The sequence below is a fragment of the Arachis hypogaea genome, chromosome 3 (assembly GCF_003086295.3).
Source record: "Arachis hypogaea cultivar Tifrunner chromosome 3, arahy.Tifrunner.gnm2.J5K5, whole genome shotgun sequence".
NCBI classification, from domain to species: Eukaryota; Viridiplantae; Streptophyta; class Magnoliopsida; order Fabales; family Fabaceae; genus Arachis; species Arachis hypogaea.
In genome coordinates, this window is record NC_092038.1 from 15,336,429 (window position 1) to 15,357,262 (window position 20,834).

General features: G+C 41.1%; 1 protein-coding gene across 1 annotated transcript in view; it reads left to right on the forward strand.

Moving 5' to 3' along the window:
* Positions 1–20,834, forward strand: part of LOC112789647 (uncharacterized) — a 175,123-nt gene that overhangs the window by 140,410 nt on the left and 13,879 nt on the right. The window lies entirely within an intron of this gene.

Consider the following 20,834-nt stretch of genomic DNA (forward strand, 5'->3'; position numbering starts at 1 on the left):
CCCAACTGAAAGATGACCCAGACTCCTTTAATAGGAGAATGATGAGGGTCAATAAAGGGCTGGACAAGGTTCTGGAGGACATATGCATCCCTGGAGCCAAGTGGACAACCAGCACGACTGGCATCCCAGTTCAACTCAAAAGGGAAGATCTAAAACCAGTAGCCAGAGGTTGGCTAGATTTCATAGGGCGTTCCATATTGCCCACCAGCAACCGTTCTGAAGTCACTATTAAAAGAGCAGTAATGATTCACTGCATCATGTTGGGAAAAGAAGTGGAAGTCCATCAGCTGATCTCATGTGAGTTATACAAAATAGCAAACAGGAATTCTAAGGACGCCAGATTGGCTTATCCAAGCCTAATTTCTATGCTCTGCAAAGATGCTGGAGTAAAGATGGGAATAACATAATATATCCTAATTGAAAAGCCCATTACTGGAATATCAATGGTCAGATAACAGCAACAAGATGATCCAACCAAGAGGAGAGCACAAGAAGCCCTCCCAGAACTGCCTCAATTCGAATATTGGGAACATCTTGAGGCTTCTATTTCCAAATTGCAAGAAGCTGTGGACTAAATAAAGGAAGAACAGAATAATCAAAGTAGCATACTTTGCAAACTGCTCAAGGAACAGGAAGAGCAAGGGCGTGATCTAAGGGAGCTGAAGCGCCAAAAATTAATCCTTGAACAACACCCCACAGATTAGAGGAACATCTACTCCTCAAAACAACAGGTTGCTGAATTCCAGTTTTTTTCTGCTTTAGCTTAGTGATAGTATTATTATAGAAATTCACCTTAGGAGATATTTAGTAGTAATTAGTATGTCTATTTTGATTTTATTTCCAATTAAGCTATAATTTAATTTTCTCATCATCATCAGGCATGAATAAAGTAGTAGATTTTTTTTTGGAATAAAGAAGTAATCTATATTTTTCGAGTTCTCAATAATAAAAATTATAAGTAATTATATGTGGTGGCAATACTTTTTATTTTCTGAATGAATGCTTGAACAGTGCATAATTTGTACTTTGAATTTGATGAATATTGGCTCCTGAAAGAATGAGGAACACGAAAAATATTATTGATGATCTGAAAAATCATGAAATTGATTCTTGAAGCAAGAAAAAGCAGTAAAAAAAAAAGGGGAGCAATAGAAAAAGCCACGAGCCCTTAAAACCAAAAGGCAAGGGTAAAAAGGATCCAAGGCTTTGAGCATCAATGGATAGGAGGGCCCAAGGAAACAGTTCCAGGCCTAAGCGGCTAAACTAAGTTGTCCCTAACCATGTGCTTGTGGCATGCAGGTTCAAGTTACAAACTTGAGACTGAATGTTTAAAGTCGTGATCCAAGGCAAAAAGAGTGTGCTCAAGAGCTCTGGACACCTCTGACTGGGGACTTTAGCAAAGCTAAGTCACAATCTGAAAAGGTTCACCTAGTCATGTGTTTGTGGCATTTATGTATCTGGTGGTAATACTGGAAAACAAAGTGCTTAGGGCCACGGCCAAGACTCATAAAATAACTGTGTTCAAGAATCAATATACTACACTAGGAGAATCAATAATACTATCTGAATTCTGAGTTCCTAAGGATGCCAATCATTCTGAAATTCAAAGGATAAAGGGAGATGCCAAAACTGTTCAGAAACAAAAAGCTACAAGCCCCGCTCATCTAATGAGAATCTGAGCTTCATTTAAAACTCTAAAATATTATTACTTCTTAATTTCTGTTAAAACCTATTTTATTTATCTAGTTGCTTGAGGACAAGCAACAGTTTAAGTTTGGTGTTGTGATGAGCGGATATTTTATACGCTTTTTGGGGGTAATTTCATGTAGATTTTAGCATATTTTAGTTAGTTTTTAGTAGAATAATATTAGTTTTTAGGCAAAAATCATATTTCTGGACTCTACTATGAGTTTGTATGTTTTTCTGTGATTTCAGGTATTTTCTGGCTGAAATTGAGGGAGCTGAGCAAAAATCTGAGTTAGGCTGAAAAAGGACTGCTGATGCTGTTGGATCCTGACCTCCCTGCACTCGAAATGGATTTTCTGGAGCTACAGGAGTCCAATTGGCGCGCTCTCAACGGCGTTGGAAAGTAGACATCCAGGGCTTTCCAGCAATATATAATAGTCCATATTTTGCGCTTAGAAAGACGACGTAACTTGGCATTGAACGCCAAGTACATGCTGCTGTCTGGAGTTAAACGCCAGAAACACGTCATGATCCGGAGTTGAACGCCCAAAACACGTCATAACTTGGAGTTCAACTCCAAGAAAAGCCTCAACTCGTGGATAGCTTTAGTCCCAGCCCCAGAACACACCAAGTGGGCCCCAGAAGTGGATTTCTGCACCAGTTATCTTAGTTTACTCATTTTCTGTAAACCTAGGCTACTAGTTTACTATTTAAACAACTTTTAGAGACTTATCTTGTACCTCATGACATTTTCAGATCTGAATTACATACTTTTTGACGGCATGAGTCTCTAAACTCCATTGTTGGGGGTGAGGAGCTCTGCAGCGTCTCGATGATTTAATACAATTCCTTTGTTTTCCATTCAAACACGCTTGTTCTTATCTAAGATGTTTATTCGCGCTTAATTATGGAGAAGGTGATGATCTGTGACACTCATCACCTTCCTCAATCCATGAACGTGTGCCTGACAACCACCTCCGTTCTACATCAGATTGAATGAACATCTCTTAGATTCCTTAATCAGAATCTTCGTGGTATAAGCCGAATTGATGGCAGCATTCATGAGAATCCGGAAAGTCTAAACCTTGTCTGTGGTATTCCGAGTAGGATTCTGGGATTGAATGACTGTGGCGAGCTTCAAACTCCTGAAGGCTGGGCGTTAGTGACAGACGCAAAAGAATCAATGGATTCTACTCCAACCTGATTGAGAACCGACAGATGATTAGCCGTGCTGTGACAGAGCATAGGAACGTTTTTACTGAGAGGATGGGAAGTAGCCACTGACAACGGTGACACCCTACATAGAGCTTGCCATGGAAGGAGCCTTGCGTGTGTTGAAGGATTTCAAGGAAGAGTTGAAGTCAAAGGACAAGGCATCTCCAAAACTCCAACATATTCCCCATTACTGCACAACAAGTAACGCTAGTATTCTCTATTATTTTTCTAATAATTTTAAATACTTTGACTTCTTACAATTAAATCTAAATAACCTTATTAACCTCCTGACTAAGATTAATAAAATAAACATTGATTGCTTCAAACCAATAATCTCCGTGGGATCGACCCTTACTCACGTAAGGTATTACTTGGACGACCCAGTGCACTTGCTGGTTAGTTGTGCGAATCACAAATTCGTGCACCACGTACCATGTTGATGGCGCCATTGATGATCACAATTTCGTGCATCAAGTTTTTGGCACCGTTGCCGGGGATTGTTTGAGTTTGGACAACTGACGGTTCATCTTGTTGCTTAGATTAGGTATTTTTCAGAATTTTTAAGAATGAATTCTAGTGTTTCAAGGTGATGTTCTTATCATCACCAAAGCTGATTGATCTTCATCAATTTAGCTCTTGAATGCAATGTCCTGCTGAAGCTTGGCTAGCCATGTCTAATTCCAAAAAAATTACAAAATCATAAAAACCAAAAATATTTCTTGTTTGAATCTAGTGTCTCATTTTAAGTTTGGTGTCAATTGCATGTTTCTGTTCTTCTTGCATTTATCATGTGTCTTCATTGATCTTCAAGTTGTTCTTGATGATTTACTTGCTCTGATCTTTAAATTCTCTTGTTTTGTGTGTTTTGTTGTTTCTCATATGCATTCTCAATTTGTTAGTGTCAGTAGTATACAAACTTCTAAGTTTGGTGTCTTGCATGCATTGTTTATTTTATTTTAGTTGCATTTTGATTTTTCCTCATCATTAAAAATCCAAAAAAAAAATTAATTTGTGTCTTTTCAAGTCAATAATACAGAGAATTGAAGATTCAGAACATACAGCAGAGGAATTACACAGAAAAAGCTGGGCGTTCAAAACGCCCAGTGAAGAAGGAAAACTGGCATTTAAACGCCAGCCATGGTGCCTGGCTGGGCGTTTAACGCCCAAAAGGGTAGCAATTTGGGCGTTAAACGCCAGAATGTATAACATTCTGGGCGTTTAACGCCAGGATGGCACAAGAGGGAAGATTTTGTTTTTAATTCAAATTTTTTTCAAGTTTTCAAAATTTTTCAAAATTAAATCTTTTTCAAATCATATCTTTCCAAAATCAATTCTTTCCTTTTTCAAAAATACTTGCTAACAATTAATGATTTGATTCAACATTTCAAGTATGTTGCCTTTTCTGTTGAGAAAGGTTTAATGTTTGAATCATATCTTTTCTTGTTAGCCAAGTCATTGATTTTAAAAATCAAATCTTTTTAAATTTCTTTCCAAATCATATCTTCTCAATCATATCTTTTTAAAACTATATCTTTTCAATCATATCTTTTTAATCACATCTTTTTCAAAATAAGTTTTCAATCATATCTTTTTGATTTCTAATTTCAAAATCTTTTTCAAAAATCACTTAATTTCTTTCCCACTCTTAGTTTTCAAAAATCATCAATCAATTTTCAAAATTCTTTTTCAAAATCTTTTAACTTATTTTCGAAAATTCTTCCCTTCTTCTCACATCCTAATTCTTCTACCTCCTCATTCTATTCCTCTGACACCTCAAGGAATCTCTATATTGTGACATAGAGGATTCTATATTTTCTTGTTCTCTTCTCTTTCATATGAGCAGGAGCAAAGACAAAAGCATTCTTGTTGAGGCTGACCCTGAACCTGAAAGGACCTTGAAGCGAAAGCTAAGAGAAGCTAAAGCACAACTCTCTGTAGAGAACATAACAGAAATCTTCAAAGAAGAAGACATGGCAGCCAAAAACAACAACAATGCCAACAATGCAAGGAAGGTGCTGGGTGACTTTACTACACCTACTCCCGACTTCTATGGGAGAAGCATCTCTATCCCTGCCATTGGAGCAAACAACTTTGAGCTTAAGCCTCAATTAGTTTCTCTAATGCAACAGAATTGCAAGTTCCATGGACTTCCATTGGAAGATCCTCATCAGTTTTTATCTGAGTTCTTGCAAATCTGTGACACTGTCAAGACTAATGGGGTTGACCCTGAGGTCTATAGACGTATGCTATTCCCTTTTGCTGTAAGAGACAGAGCTAGAATATGGTTGGACTCACAACTTAAAGAAAGCCTGAACTCTTGGGAAAAGCTAGTCAATGCCTTCTTGGCAAAGTTCTTTCCACCTCAAAAATTGAGTAAGCTTAGAGTGGAAGTCCAAACCTTCAGACAGAAGGAAGGTGAATCCCTCTATGAAGCTTGGGAAAGATACAAACAATTGATCAGAAAGTGTCCGTCTGACATGCTTTCTGAATGGAGCATCATAGGTATCTTCTATGATGGTCTGTCTGAACTGTCCAAGATGTCATTGGACAGCTCTGCTGAAGGATCTCTTCATCTGAAGAAGACGCCTGTAAAAGCTCAAGAACTCATTGAAATGGTTGCAAATAATCAATTCATGTACACTTCTGAAAGGAATCATGTGAACAATGGGACGAATCAGAAGAAAGGAGTTCTTGAGATTGATACTCTGAATGCTATATTGGCTCAGAACAAAATATTGACTCAGCAAGTCAATATGATTTCTCAAAGTCTGTCAGGAATGCAAGCTGCACCAGGCAGTACTAAGGACGCTTCATCTGAAGAAGAAGCTTATGATCCTGAGAACCCTTCAATGGAAGAGGTGAATTACATGGGAGAACCCTATGGAAACACCTATAATCCTTCATGGAGAAATCATCCAAATCTCTCATGGAAGGATCAACAGAGACCTCAACAAGGTTTCAACAACAATAATGGTGGAAGAAACAAGTTTAGCAATCCATCATCTTCTCAGCAACAGACAGAGAATTCTAAGCAGAGCCACTCTGACTTAGCAACCATGGTCTCTGATCTAATCAAAACCACTCAAAGTTTCATGACTGAAACAAGGTCCTCCATTAGAAACTTGGAGGCACAAGTGGGTCAGCTGAGTAAGAAAGTTACTAAACTCCCTCCTAGTACTCTTCCAAGCAATACAGAAGAAAATCTAAAAGGAGAGTGTAAGGCCATAAACATGGCCGAATTTGGAGAGGAGGAAGAGAAAGTGAACGCCACTGAGGAAGACCTCAATGGACCTCCACTGACCTCCAATGAGTTCCCTAATGAGGAACCTTGGGAATCTGAGGATCACACTGAGACCATAGAGATTCCATTGGATTTACTTCTGTCATTCATGAGCTCTGATGAGTATTCTTCCTCTGAAGAGGATGAAGATGTCACTGAAGAGCAAGTTGCTAAATACCTTGGAGCAATCATGAAGCTAAATGACAAGTTATTTGGTAATGAGACTTGGGAGGATGAACCCCCTTTGCTCACTAAAGAGCTGGATGACTTGTCTAGGCAGAAATTACCTCAAAAGAGACAAGACCCTGGAAAGTTCTCAATACCTTGTACAATAGGCACCATGACCTTCAAGAAGGCTCTGTGTGACCTAGGGTCAAGCATAAACCTCATGCCTCTCTCTGTAATGGAGAAGCTAGAGATCTTTGAGGTACAAGCTGCAAGAATCTCACCAGAGATGGCAGACAATTCAAGAAAACAAGCTTATGGACTTGTAGAGGATGTTCTGGTAAAGATTGAAGACTATTACATCCCTGCTAATTTCATAGTCCTAGAGACTGGGAAGTGCATGGATGAAACCATCATCCTTGGCAGACCCTTCCTAGCCACAGCAAAGTCTGTGATTGATGTTGACAGAGGAGAATTGATCATTCAAGTGAATGAAGAATCCTTTGTGTTTAAGGCTCAAGGATATCCCTCTGCAACCATGGAGAGGAAGCATGAAGAGCTTCTCTCAAAACAAAGTCAAACAGAGCCCCCACAGTCAAACTCTAAGTTTGGTGTTGGGAGGCCACAACCAAACTCTAAGTTTGGTGTTGAACCCCCACATTCAAACTCTAAGTTTGGTGTTGGGAGGTTCCAACATTGCTCTGAGTATCTGTGAGGCTCCATGAGAGCCCACTGTCAAGCTAATGACATTAAAGAAGCGCTTGTTGGGAGGCAACCCAATGTTATATTTATCTATTTTCCTTTTGTTATTTTATGTTTTCTATAGGTTGATGATCATGGGAAGTCACAAAATCAATTGAAAAAGCAGAAATAGAATGAAAAACAGAAAGAAAAATAGCACACCCTGGAGGAAAATCTTGCTGGCGTTTAAACGCCAGTAAGGGCAGCAAATGGGCGTTTAACGCCCAGTCTGACACCATTCTGGGCGTTTAACGCCAGAAAGGGGCACCAGACTGGCATTAAACGCCAGGAAAGGGCAAGAAGTTGGCGTTAAACGCCAAAAATGGGCACCAGCCCGGCGTTTAACGCCAGAATTGGCATAAGGAAGCATTTTTGCTCGCCACTTGGTGCAGGGATGAATTTTCCTTGACACCTCAGGATCTGTGGACCCCACAGGATCCCCACCTACCCCACCACTCTCTCTCTTCTTCACCCATTCACCAATCACCTCAACACCTCTTCCCCAAAAACCCCTCACCTATCATATCCCACAATTCTCTTCACCACTCACATCCATCCTTCATAAACCCCACTTACCTCACCATTCAAATTCAAACCACTTTCCCTCCCAACCCACCTTCACATGACCGAACCCTACCCCCCTCTCCACTCCTATATAAATACATCCTCACTCCTTCACTTTCACACAACCTAAACACTACTTCTCCCCCTTGGCCGAACCACAAAGCCAACTCCATCTCCTCTATTTCTTCTTCTTCTACTCTCTTCTTTCTTCTTTTGCTCGAGGACGAGCAAACCTTCTAAGTTTGCTGTGGTAAAAGCATTGCTTTTTATTTTTCCATAACCATTTATGGCATCTAAGGCCAGAGAAACCTCTAGAAAGAGGAAAGGGAAGGCAAAAGCTTCCACTTCTGAGTCATGGGAGATGGAGAGATTCATCTCAAGGGTGCATCAAGACCACTTCTATGAAGTTGTGGCCATGAACAAGGTGATCCCCGAGGTCCCTTTCAAACTCAAAAAGAGTGAATATCCAGAGATCCGACATGAGATCCGAAAAGAGGTTGGGAAGTTCTTACCAACCCCATTCAACAAATCGGAATCTTAATGGTTCAAGAGTTCTATGCCAATGCATGGATCACCAAGAACCATGATCAAAGTGTGAACCCGGACCCAAAGAATTGGCTTACAATGGTTCGGGGGAAATGCTTAGATTTTAGTCCGGAAAATGTAAGGTTGGCATTCAACTTGCCCATGATGCAAGGAGATGAGCACCCTTACACTAGAAGGGTCAACTTTGATCAAAGGTTGGACCAAGTCCTCATAGACATTTGTGAAGAGGGCGCTCAATGGAAGAGAGATTCAAGAGGGAAGCCGGTTCAATTGAGAAGGCATGACCTCAAGCCCGTGGGTAGGGGATGGTTGGAGTTTATCCAACGCTCAATCATTTCCACTAGCAACTGGTCCGAAGTTACTATAGACCGGGCTATCATGATTCATAGCATCATGATTGGAGAGGAAGTAGAAGTTCATGAGGTTATATCCCAAGAACTTTATAAGGTGGCGGACAAGTCCTCTACCTTGGCAAGGTTAGCCTTCCCTCACCTCATTTGTCATCTCTGTTATTCAGTTGGAATTGACATAGAGGGAGACACCCTCATTGATGAGGACAAGCCCATCACTAAGAAAAGGATGGAGCAAACAAGAGATCCCACTCATCATGAAATCCCTGAGATGCCTCAAGGGATGCACTTTCCTCCACAAAACTATTGGGAGCAAATCAACACCTCCCTAGGAGAATTGAGTTCCAACATGGGACAACTAAGGGTGGAGCACCAAGAACATTCCATCCTCCTCCATGAAATTAGAGAAGATCAAAGAATCATGAGAGAGGAGCAACAAAGGCAAGGAAGAGACATTGAGGAGCTCAAGCACTCCATAAGATCTTCAAGAGGAAGAACAAGCCGCCATCACTAAGGTGGACCCGTTCTTTAACTTCCTTGTTCCTTATTTTCCTGTTTTTCGAAAATTATGCTTATGTTTATCTATGTTTGTGTCTTATGATCATTAGTGTCTTTGTGTCTATGCCTTAAAGTTATGAATGTCCTATGAATCCATCACCTTTCTTAAATGAAAAATATTCTTAATTAGAAAAGAGAAGAATTGCATGAATTTTGAATTTTATAACAGATTAATTATTTTAATGTGGTGGCAATACTTTGACTTCTGAATGTATGCTTGAACAGTGCATATGTCTTTTGAATTTGTTGTTCATGAATGTTGGCTCTTGAAAGAATGATGAAAAAGGAGACATGTTACTGAGGATCTGAAAGATCATAAAAATGATTCTTGAAGCAAGAAAAAGCATTGAATTCAAAAAAAAATGAAAAAAAAGAGAGAAGAGGGAAAAGAAAAAGAAAAAAAATAATAAAGTTGTGATCCAAGGCAAAAAGAGTGTGCTTAAGAACCCTGGACACCTCTAATTGGGGACTCTAGCAAAGCTGAGTCACAATCTGAAAAGGTTCACCCAGTTATGTGTCTGTGGCATGTATGTATCCGGTGGAAATACTGGAAGACAGAGTGCTTTGGGCCACGGCCAAGACTCATAAAGTAGCTATGTTCAAGAATCATCATACTTAACTAGGAGAATCAATAACACTATATGGATTCTGAGTTCCTATAGAAGCCCATCATTCTGAATTTCAAAGGATAAAGTGAGATGCCAAAACTGTTCAGAGGCAAAAAGCTAAAGCCTCGCTCATCTAATTAATACTGATCTTCATAGATGTTTTTAGAATTCATTGCATATTCTCTTCTTTTTATCTTATTTGATTTTCAGTTGCTTGGGGACAAGCAACAATTTAAGTTTGGTGTTGTGATGAGCGGATAATTTATACGCTTTTTGACATTGTTTTTAGTATGTTTTTAGCATGTTTTAGTTAATTTTTATTATATTTTTATTAGTTTTTAGTTAAAATTCACTTTTCTGGACTTTACTACGAGTTTGTGTATTTTTCTGTGATTTCAGGTATTTTCTGGCTGAAATTGAGGGACCTGAGCAAAAATCTGATTCAGAGGCTGAAAAGGACTGCAGATGCTGTTGGATTCTGAACTCCCTGCACTCGAACTGAATTTTCTAGAGCTATAGAAGCCCAATTTGCACGCTCTCAACTGCGTTGGAAATTAGACATCCTGGGCTTTCTAGCAATATATAATAGTCCATACTTTGCCCGAGATTTGATGGCCCAAATAGGCGTTCCAAGTCAGCTCAAGAATTCTAGCGTAAAACGCCGGAACTGGCACAAGAATGGGAGTTAATCGCCCAAACTGGCACAAAAGCTGGCGTTTAACTCCAAGAAAAGTCTCTACACGAAAATGCTTCAATGCTCAGCCCAAGCATACACCAAGTGGGCCCGGAAGTGGATTTTTATGTCATTTACTCATATTTGTAAACCCTAGGCTACTAGTTCTCTATAAGTAGGACCTTTTGCTATTGTATTTTCATCTTTAGATCTTTGAATCTTTTGATCACATTTTGGGGGGCTGGCCTCTCAGCCATGCCTAGACCTTGTTCTTATGTATTTTCAACGGTGGAGTTTCTACACACCATAGATTAAGGTGTGGAGCTCTGCTGTACCTCGAGTATTAATACAATTACTATTGTTCTTCTATTCAATTCGACTTATTCTTGTTCTAAGATATCACTTGTTCCTCAACTTGATGAATGTGATGATCCGTGACACTCATCATCATTCTCACCTATGAATGTGTGCCTGACAACCACCTCCGTTCTACCTTAGATTGAGTGGATATCTCTTGGATCCCTTAATCAGAATCTTCGTGGTATAAGCTAGAATTGATGGCGGCATTCAAGAGAATCCGGAAGGTCTAAACCTGGTCTATGGTATTCTGAGTAGGATTCAAGGATTGAATGACTGTGACGAGCTTCAAACTCGCGATTGTGGGGAATTAGTGACAGACGCAAAAGAATCACTGGATTCTATTCCGACATGATCGAGAACCGACAGCTGAATAGCCGTGCTGTGACAGAGCGCGTTGAACATTTTCACTAAGAGGATGGGAGGTAGCCACTGACAACGGTGAAACCCTACATACAGCTTGCCATGGAAAGGAGTAAGAAGGATTGGATGAAGACAGTAGGAAAGCAGAGAGACGGAAGGGACAAAGCATCTCCATACGCTTATTTGAAATTCTCACGAATGAATTACATAAGTATCTCTATCTTTATTTTATGCTTTATTCATAAATCATTCATAACCATTTGAATCTGCCTGACTGAGATTTACAAGATGACCATAGCTTGCTTCATACCAACAATCTCCGTGGGATCGACCCTTACTCGCGTAAGGTTTATTACTTGGACGACCCAGTACACTTGCTGGTTAGTTGTGCGAAGTTGTGGTAAAGAGTTGAGATTACAATTGTGCATACCATGTTGATGGCGCCATTGATGATCATAATTTTGTGCACCACAGATCTTATATTCCCCGATTTGTCCGAGCTGTTCCTTGGTCTTATCTAAATACCTTTTCATCGTGGGATCTTTGGCCTAGTAGCTCCCTGTTATTTGTGATGTGACCACTTGTGAATCACTGTAAATGTTGAGTTTTTGAGCTTCCACCTCTTCAGCCAGCTTCAAACCAGCTAACAATGCTTCATATTCCGCCTGGTTATTTGAGGCTGGGAACCCGAACTTGAGGGAGAGCTCGACTTGGGTTCCTTGGTTGCTTTCTATTATTACGCGTGCGCCACTTCCAGTTTTATTCGAAGAACCGTCCACATAGAGATTCCATTCTGTGAGGGTTTCCAGGACATCTGTGAATTCTGCGATAAAGTCGGCCAGATACTGTGATTTGATGGCCGTCCGAGCTTCATATTGGAGGTCAAATTCTGACAGCTCGACTGCCCATTGTAGAATTCTGCCTGCTAAGTCTGTTTTCTGCAATATTCCTTTTAGGGGTTGGTTAGTTCGAACCTTAATGGTGTGAGCCTGGAAGTAAGGGCGGAGTCGTCGGGATGTTAGAATGAGAGTATAGGCAAATTTTTCTATTTTCTGGTAGTTCAGCTCGGATCCCTGTAGTGCTTTGCTGATGAAGTAGACGGGTTGTTGTCCATTCTCATCTTCTTTGACTAGTGCTGAGGCTATTGCCCAGTTTCCTACTGCGAGATATAATATGAGTGATTCTCCTTCTCGTGGTCGAGATAGGATAGGTGGCCGTCCTAAGAACTTCTTAAAGTCTTGGAAGGCTTGCTCACATTCTGTTGTCCATTCGAACTGTTTTCCCTTTCTTAAAGTAGCATAGAAGGGGAGAGATCTTATCGCAGCTCCTGCTAAGAATTGGGATAAGGCGGCCAATTTCCCGTTGAGTTGTTGTACTTCTTTGACACAGGTGGGGCTCTTCATGTTAAGTATGGCCTGACATTTGTCTGAATTTGCTTCAATTCCTCTTTGTGTGAGCATGAAACCTAAGAATTTGCCCGCTTCTATTGCAAAGGTGTATTTTGCGGGATTGAGTCGTATGTCATGCTTTCTTATGGTGTCGAACACTTGGGCCAGGTCGGACAATAATGTCTCTTCGCTTTGTGTTTTTATTAGCATGTCGTCCATGTAGACTTCCATGACTTTCCGATGTGATCCGAGAAGACTTTATTCATTAGCCTTTGATAAGTAGCTCCTGCGTTCTTGAGACCAAAAGGCATTACAATATAGCAGTAGTTTGCTTTCGATGTTAAGAACGAGGTCTTTTCTTGATCTGGTGGGTACATGGGGATTTGGTTGTACCCCGAATATGCGTCCATAAACGAGAGATATCTATATCCGGAGAAAGCATCTACCAGAGTGTCAATACTTGGGAGTGGGTATGGATCTTTTGGACAAGCTTTGTTGAGATCAGTGTAATCGGTGCACATTCGTCACTTCCCATTTGATTTTTTCACCAAGACAACGTTGGCTAGCCATAGTGGGTACTTGACTTCTCTTATGAATCCTGCTTTCAGTAGTGCTTGTACTTGTTCTTCCACAGCCTGGGATCACTCTGGCCCAAGTTTTCTTCGTCTCTGCTGTACCGGCCGAGATCTTGGGTAGACCGCCAACTTATGACTCATTAGCTTAGGGTCTATTCCTGGCATGTCTGTGGATTTCCACGCAAAGAGATCAGCATTATCTCGTAAGAATTGTATTAGTAATTCTTTTGAATCTTCTCTTAGGATTGTGCCGATATTAGTTGTTTTTTCCAACGTATCCCCGATCTGAATCTTCTCTATTGCACCTTCTGGCTGTGGACAAAGCTCTTCTCGTCGTTGGACTCCGCCTAGATCGATTGTGTGGAACTCTTCTCCCCCGCCTCTGAGGTTTAGGGTTTCGTTATAACAGTGATGTGCCATCTTTTGATCTGCTTTTATCATGGCTATTCCTTTCGTAATGGGGAATTTCATACATAGATGTAGAGTCGAGACTATTGCGCCAAGTTGGTTGAGTGTTGTCCGACCTATGAGAGCATTGTAAGCTGAACTTACATTGACCATGATGTAGTCTATTTTGAGGGTCCTGGATTGGTTCCCTTTTCCGAAGGTTGTATGTAGTGGTATGTATCCCAGTGGTTGAACCGGGGTATCTCCTAGTCCGAACAGACTGTTTGGATATGCTTTAAGTTCTTTTTCTTCTAAGCCGAGTTTATCGAAGACTGTTTTGAATAAGATGTTGGCGGAACTCCCTTGGTCTATTAAGGTGCGGTGTAGATTGGCGTTTGCCAATATGATGGTGATGACCATGGGATCGTCGTGTCCTGAGATGATGCCGGAGGCGTCCTCTTTAGTGAATGTTATTGCTGGGATGTTGAGTGTTTCTTCCTTTCCCTCGACATGATATACTTCTTTGAGATATCTTTTGCGAGATGATTTGGAGATCCCTCCTCCTGCGAATCCGCCATGTATCATGTGGACATGCCTCTCTGGCGTCCGAGGTGATCGTTCGGTTCGTTCGTTATCTTCATCCATTCGATCTAATTTTCCTTCTCTTACCAACTTTTCTATGATATTTTTTAAGTCGAAGCATTCATTTGTGGAGTGTCCTCGGACTCGATGGTATTCACAATATTCCTTCCAGTTTCCTCCTTCCCTTTTGCCTTTGAGTGGTCGTGCTGGGGGAATTTTTTCCGTGTGGCAGACTTCTTTGTATATCTCGACCAGGGATGCTCTGAGAGGAGTGTAATTATGGTATTTTTTGATTTTCTCCCCTTGTCGATCTTCTTTTCTCTTGGATTCCTTGTCTTTGTCTCGGTAGGAGGCCCCCAATTTTGAGGTTTCCCCTAACCGAGCGTTTTCTTCCATGTTGATATATTTCTCTGCTTGTTCCTGTACTTCGTCTAAGGAGGTCGGGTACTTTTTTGATATAGACTGTTTAAAAGGTCCCTTTCGTAGGCCGTTGATGAGTCCCATGATGGCGGCCTCTGTTGGTAGACTTTGTATGTCCATGCACGTTTTGTTGAATCTCTCCATGTAGTTGCGGAGGCTCTCCCGATCTCCTTAATTGTTTGATCCCTAGTAAGCTGGGGGCGTGTTTGGCCTTATCTTTCTAAATGGAGAATCTGGTTAGGAATTTTTTAGCTGGGTCATCAAAGCGTGAGATGGACTTAGGGGGCAGGTTGTCAAACCATCGGATTGTTGTCTTTGTGAGAGTTGTTGGAAAGCCTTTACAGCAAACAGCATCTGGGGCGTCGGTGAGGCATATTTTGCTTTTGAAGTTGCTGAGGTGATGGTTGGGGTCCGTGGTGCCATCATACAGGGTCATATCTGGGAGTTTGAAATCTTTTGGAATTTTGGTTTTCATGATTTCCCTGGTGAACGGGTCTTGCTCTTTGCGTGAATTTTCTTCGAGATTGGCCCGAGGGGCTTTTAATTTAAGGTCGGCTTCCAATTGCTATAGTTTTTCTTCCAATTCTCGACGTCGCCGCACCTCTCTTTGTAGATCTTTTCCGATTTTCCGTTGTTGTTGGGTTTCTTTTTCAAGTTGTTTTAGGCGGTCTAGGAGCGCTTCTATTGCCCCCGAATTTGGTGAGTCTTTGTCCTTGTTGGTTTTCGGGGTATCTTGCAGCGTGACATCCGCGTTCTTGTGCGGTGTTCTATTTTCCAGATCTGAATCGTGGTCGTTGTCATGGTCGTCCGCCATGATGATGGGATGGCTTCCAGGTCCCTGGCAACGGCGCCAATGTTCCGAGGGTTACCTGAAACTGGAGGTCGATCTCGGATGAGATCTTCTGTACTGGTCGGTGCTAACGTGTCCAACTGGTGGAAGACGGCCGGAGCTGTCGTGCCTGACTTGTTGGACTGACTGCACTGCTGATCCCTTGTCACCGAAGCGTGGGGGGTACCTGCAAGGGACTCCGATGCTTAAGTTAGCAAGGGTATTAAACAGGTATTGAGTAGAATCAGAGTATGAGTTATACCTGGGTGTTCCAGTGTATTTATAATGGTGAGATGTGACCTTCTGTGGATAAGATAAGTTAGTTATCTTATCTTATCTTTATCTTATCTTCAGGTGAGGTCATCTTATCTTCAAGGGAACCGCCCTTCTCCTTGTAGGCTTAGACCGCCTTAGGATTTTGGGGCGTGTTCCTCTATTTGGGCCCTTTCTTTGGGCTTTCCTGGTGACTTGGTCGAGCTCTTTGGAAAGAGGTCAAGTTGTCCTGACCAGAAGAGGTCGGTCGCTTTGTCTGTCGAACATCCCGGGTCGGACAGCTCGACCCAGGGTATGAACAGTCACCATCTTTGTGAGTATTTTCAAAAGGCTCTTGTTAGTAGCCTCTACCTGGCCATTGCCTTGCGGGTAGTAGGGGAAAGACTTGTGATATTTGATCTGGTACTGTTCAAGAACACCCCACACTCTTTGGTTAACAAAGTGGGTTCCATTGTCGGACACTAGAACACTTGGCAGCCCGAACATGCATATTATATTTTCTTTGATAAATCTTACTACTACTTCAGCATTTGCTTCCCTAACAGCCAGAGCCTCCACCCACTTGGTGAAGCTTTCTGTTGTAACTAGAATCCACTTCTTTCCCATTGATGGGGGATTGATCGGTCCTAAAAAATCTACCGCCCATGTATGGAATGGGTATGGTGTTTTGAGGCTGTTCTTCTGCACGCTTGGCGCATATATCAAGTTTGCATGCTTTTGGCATTGCAGACACCTCCTGGCCCAGTTGATTGCATTTTCCTTCATTCTTGGCCAGTAATAGCCAATCCTGATTAGTTCATACCCCAAGGCCCTTCCTCCTTGGTGTCTTCCACATACTCCTTGATGGACTTTTTCCAAGACTTTATCTTTTTCTTCATCTCGAACGCATTTTAGCATCTCTCCAGTAAAACTCTTTTTGAACAACTCACCTTTCTTCAAGAAGTAGCATTCTGATTTCTTCTTCAATCTCTCAGCTTCTATTTTTTCTGAAGGCAAAACTCCAGCCTCGAGGTACTCTATGATAGGTTATTGCCAATTGTGAACATTACATATCTGTGTACTTTCTTTTGTTTCTCGACAAGCCTTGCAGGAAGCTTGTAATTCATCATAATGAGACTTTATTTTCGGCCAATAAATACCCCACCTCTGGAGCCTTCGGTACAAACCAGGGCCCTCTTCTCCGCAAGTGGCTCCATGCAATTGTTTTGCTTTTTCTTTCCCTTCCTCTTCTCCTACACATTTTATGAGGAGTCTATCATTGCTCTTTTTGAACATTTGCCCATTGAGGAGGCAAAATCCTCTTGTTTCTTTGGTGATGTTGAGCGTTCTGAGCTGTTCATGTATAGGCATTCGCCAATCATTGGTTTTTCCTTCCATGGACATCCTTTCTTCTCTAGCAGGACTTTCAGCTACCCGGTGTTCCAAAGCATGTTGTCCATTTTTAATAGTGACTCTACTCCTCAATGTTGCTAAAGCATCCGCATGCTTGTTTTCTGTTCGAGGTACAGGCTCAAATGAGATCTTATCAAATACCTTCATCATGCGCCACACTTGTTCTCTGCATAAAGCCAGACTTCTTTCCTTCATGCCGTACCCTCCTTGGATCTATTGTATTATTAGGTTGGAGTCTCCTTTGACATGGAGTTTCTTGATACCAATTTCTTGAGCCATCTTTAGACCGAGCAATAGTGCTTCATACTCTGCCTCATTGTTGGTGCAAGAAAAATCCAATCGAAACATGAAGGACAGATTTCTTCCATAGGAGTCTGTAAGGACGACTTCTGCCCCTCCTTGAGGATTCGAGGGTGTTCCATCAAACATGAGGGTCCATGTTTCCTCTTCATTGCAAGAATGAATAGTCTCTATTGTTCCTTGAGCTACAGAAGTTCAATTGGCACGCTCTCAATTGCGTTGGAAAGTAGACATCCTGGACTTTCCAGAAATGTATAATAGTCCATACTTTGCCCGAGATTTGATGGCCCAAATCGGCGTTGCAAATCAGCTTCAGAATTCCCAGCGTTTAACGCCGAAACTGGCACAAAAGATGGAGTTAAACGCCCAAACTGGCACAAAAGCTGGCGTTTAACTCCAGGAAAAGTCTCTACACATGAAAGCTTCAATGCTCAGCCCAAGCACACACCAAGCGAACCCCGGAAGTGGATTTTTACGTCATTTACTCATTTCTGTATATCCTAGGTTACTAGTTCACTATAAATAGGATCTTTTGACATTGTATCTTTATCTCATGACACTTTACACATTTCATACTGTACTTTCTACGGCATGAGTCTCTAAACCGCATGGTTGGGGGTGAGGAGCTCTGCTGTGTCTTGATGGATTAATGCAATTACTACTGGTTTTCATTCAATCACGCTTGCTTCCATTCTAAGATATCACTTGTTCCTCAATTTGATGAATATGATGATCTGCGACACTCATCATCATTCTCACCCATGAACGTGTGCCTGACAACCACCTCCGTTCTACTTTAGATTGAGTGGATATCTCTTGGGTTCTTTAACCAGAATCTTCGTGGTATAAGCTAGAATGTATTGGCAGCCATTCTTGAGAATCCGGAAGGTCTAAACCTTGTCTGTGGTATTCTGAGTAGTATTCAGGGATTGAATGACTGTGACGAGCTTCAAACTCGCGATTGTGGGGCGTTAGTGACAGACGCAAAAGAATCACTGGATTCTATTCTGACATGATCGAGAACCGACAGATGAATAGCCGTGCTGTGACAGAGCGCGTTGAACATTTTCACTGAGAGGAGGGGAGGTAGCCATTGACAACGGTGAAACCCTACATACAGCTTACCATGGAAGGAGCCTTGCATGCATGAAGAAGAAGACAGTAGGAAAGCAGAGATTCAGAAGATAGAGCATCTCCAAAACCTCAACCTGTTCTCCATTACTGCAAAACAAGTATTTATTTCATGTTCTTCTACCTTTCACAATTAAACCTGAGAATTATTGATATCCTGACTAAGAGTTACAAGATAACCATAGCTTGCTTCAAGCCGACAATCTCCGTGGGATCGACCCTTACTCACGTAAGGTATTACTTGGACGACCCAGTGCACTTGCTGGTTAGTTGTGCGGAATTACAAAAGTGTGATTGCAATTTCGTGCACCAAGTTTTTGGCGCCGTTGCCGGGGATTGTTCGAGTTTGGACAACTGACGGTTTATCTTGTTGCTTAGATTAGGAATATTTCATTTTTGTTGGTTTAGAGTCTTTTATTTGAGTCTAGTTTCATATTCCAAGTTTGGTGTCTTCTTTGTGTTTTCCTTTAAATTTTCGAAAATTTGTGTTTGATTTTCTAAAAATTTTAAGTTTGGTATCATTTTGTTGTTTTTCTCTTTCCTCATTTCAAAAATCAAATCTTTTTCAAAACAATTTTCAATCATATCTTTTTAATTGCTAATTCCAAAATCTTTTTAATTAGTTAATTAACTTAGTTTTCAATTTGCTTTGATTTTATTCTCTTTTGGTTTCTGAATTTTTATTTTATTTTCCATTTATTTTATTTTATTATTTTCGGTTACTGTTAGTTAAAAAAATACATATATATATATATATATATAATAAAATAAAATAATATCCACATCATCTCCCTTTCTCCATTATGGACCTAAGTGGAAGTGAGCAGTCCAGAAGGACTCTGGGGTCATATGCTAACCCCATTACAGCTGTATATGGGAGTAGCATCTGTATACCTCCCATTAAAGCAAGCAGCTTTGAGCTAAATCCTCAGCTCATTATCATGGTGCAGCAAAATTGCCAGTCTTTCGGTCTTCCACAGGAAGAACCTACTGAGTTTCTGGCACAGTTCTTACAAGTTGCTGACACAGTACGTGATAAAGAAGTAGATCAGGATGTCTACAGATTGTTACTGTTTCCATTTGCTGTAAAAGATCAAGCTAAGAGGTGGTTGAATAACCAACCCACAGCAAGCATAAAAACATGGAGACAGTTATCAGACAGATTCCTAAATCAATTTTACCCTCCAAAAAGGATGACACAGCTAAGGCTGGACATCCAAAGCTTTAAACAAGAGGATAATAAATCCCTTTATAATGCCTGGGAGAGGTACAGAGGGATGCTAAGGAAATGCCCTTCTGAAATGTTTTCAGAGTGGGTATAGTTAGACATTTTCTACTATGGGCTTACAGAAAAAGCTCAGATATCTTTAGATCACTCAGCTGGTGGATCTATACACATGAGGAAGACGATTAAAGAAGCTCAAGATCTCATAGATACAGTTGCTAGAAATCAACATCTATACTCAAGCAGTGAGTCCTCTATAAAAGAAGAAGCTATGGCAGTAACTATTGATCCTAATCCTCAAGAACAGATTGTTGAACTTAATCAGCAATTACTTCTGATGACAAAATAGTTAGCAGAATTTAAAGAGATGCTCCAAGAAACTAAAATTGCTAACAAGAATATAGAATCACATTTGAATCAGACAAAATAGCAGCTATCTAAACAGATAACAGAAGAATGCCAAGCAGTTCAACTAAGGAGTGGGAAGACATTGAATAATTCAACTCAAAGTAGCAAAAAGCCAAGAAAGGAACAACTGACAGAGGATAACCAAACCACTGCCCAAAATCCCTCTGATGACAGTAAGAGTCCAGAGAGGAATCCTTCTGGCGTTCAAACACCAGAAAAGGGGGAAAAGTTGGCGTTAAACGCCCATTCCTTGCCCAGTTCTGGCATTCAAACGCCAGAAAAGAGTGGGAAGCTGGCGTTAAACGCCCATCTTGTACCCAATCATGGCGTTCAAACGCCAATGAGGAATCAGACACCTGAGAGTACTGATAGTAACCCCTCTAAGAAGGCTTCTCTAACCACCTCTGTAGGGAATAAACTTGCAGCAACTAAGGTTGAAGAATATAAAGCCAAGATGCCTTATTCTCAGAAACTCCGCCAAGCGGAACATGATAAACAATTTGCCCGCTTTGCAGACTATCTCAGGACTCTTGAAATAAAGATTCCGTTTGCAGAGGCACTTGAGCAAATACCTTCTTATGCTAAGTTCATGAAAGAGATCTTAAGTCATAAGAAGGATTGGAGAGAAACTGAAAAGGTGTTTCTCACTGAAGAATGCAGTGCAGTCATTCTGAAAAGCTTACCAGAGAAGCTTCAAGATCCATGAAGCTTTATGATACCATGCACATTAGAAGGTGCTTGTACTAAGACAGCCCTATGTGACCTTGGAGCAAGTATCAACCTGATACCTGCAACCACTATCAGAAAGCTTGGGTTGA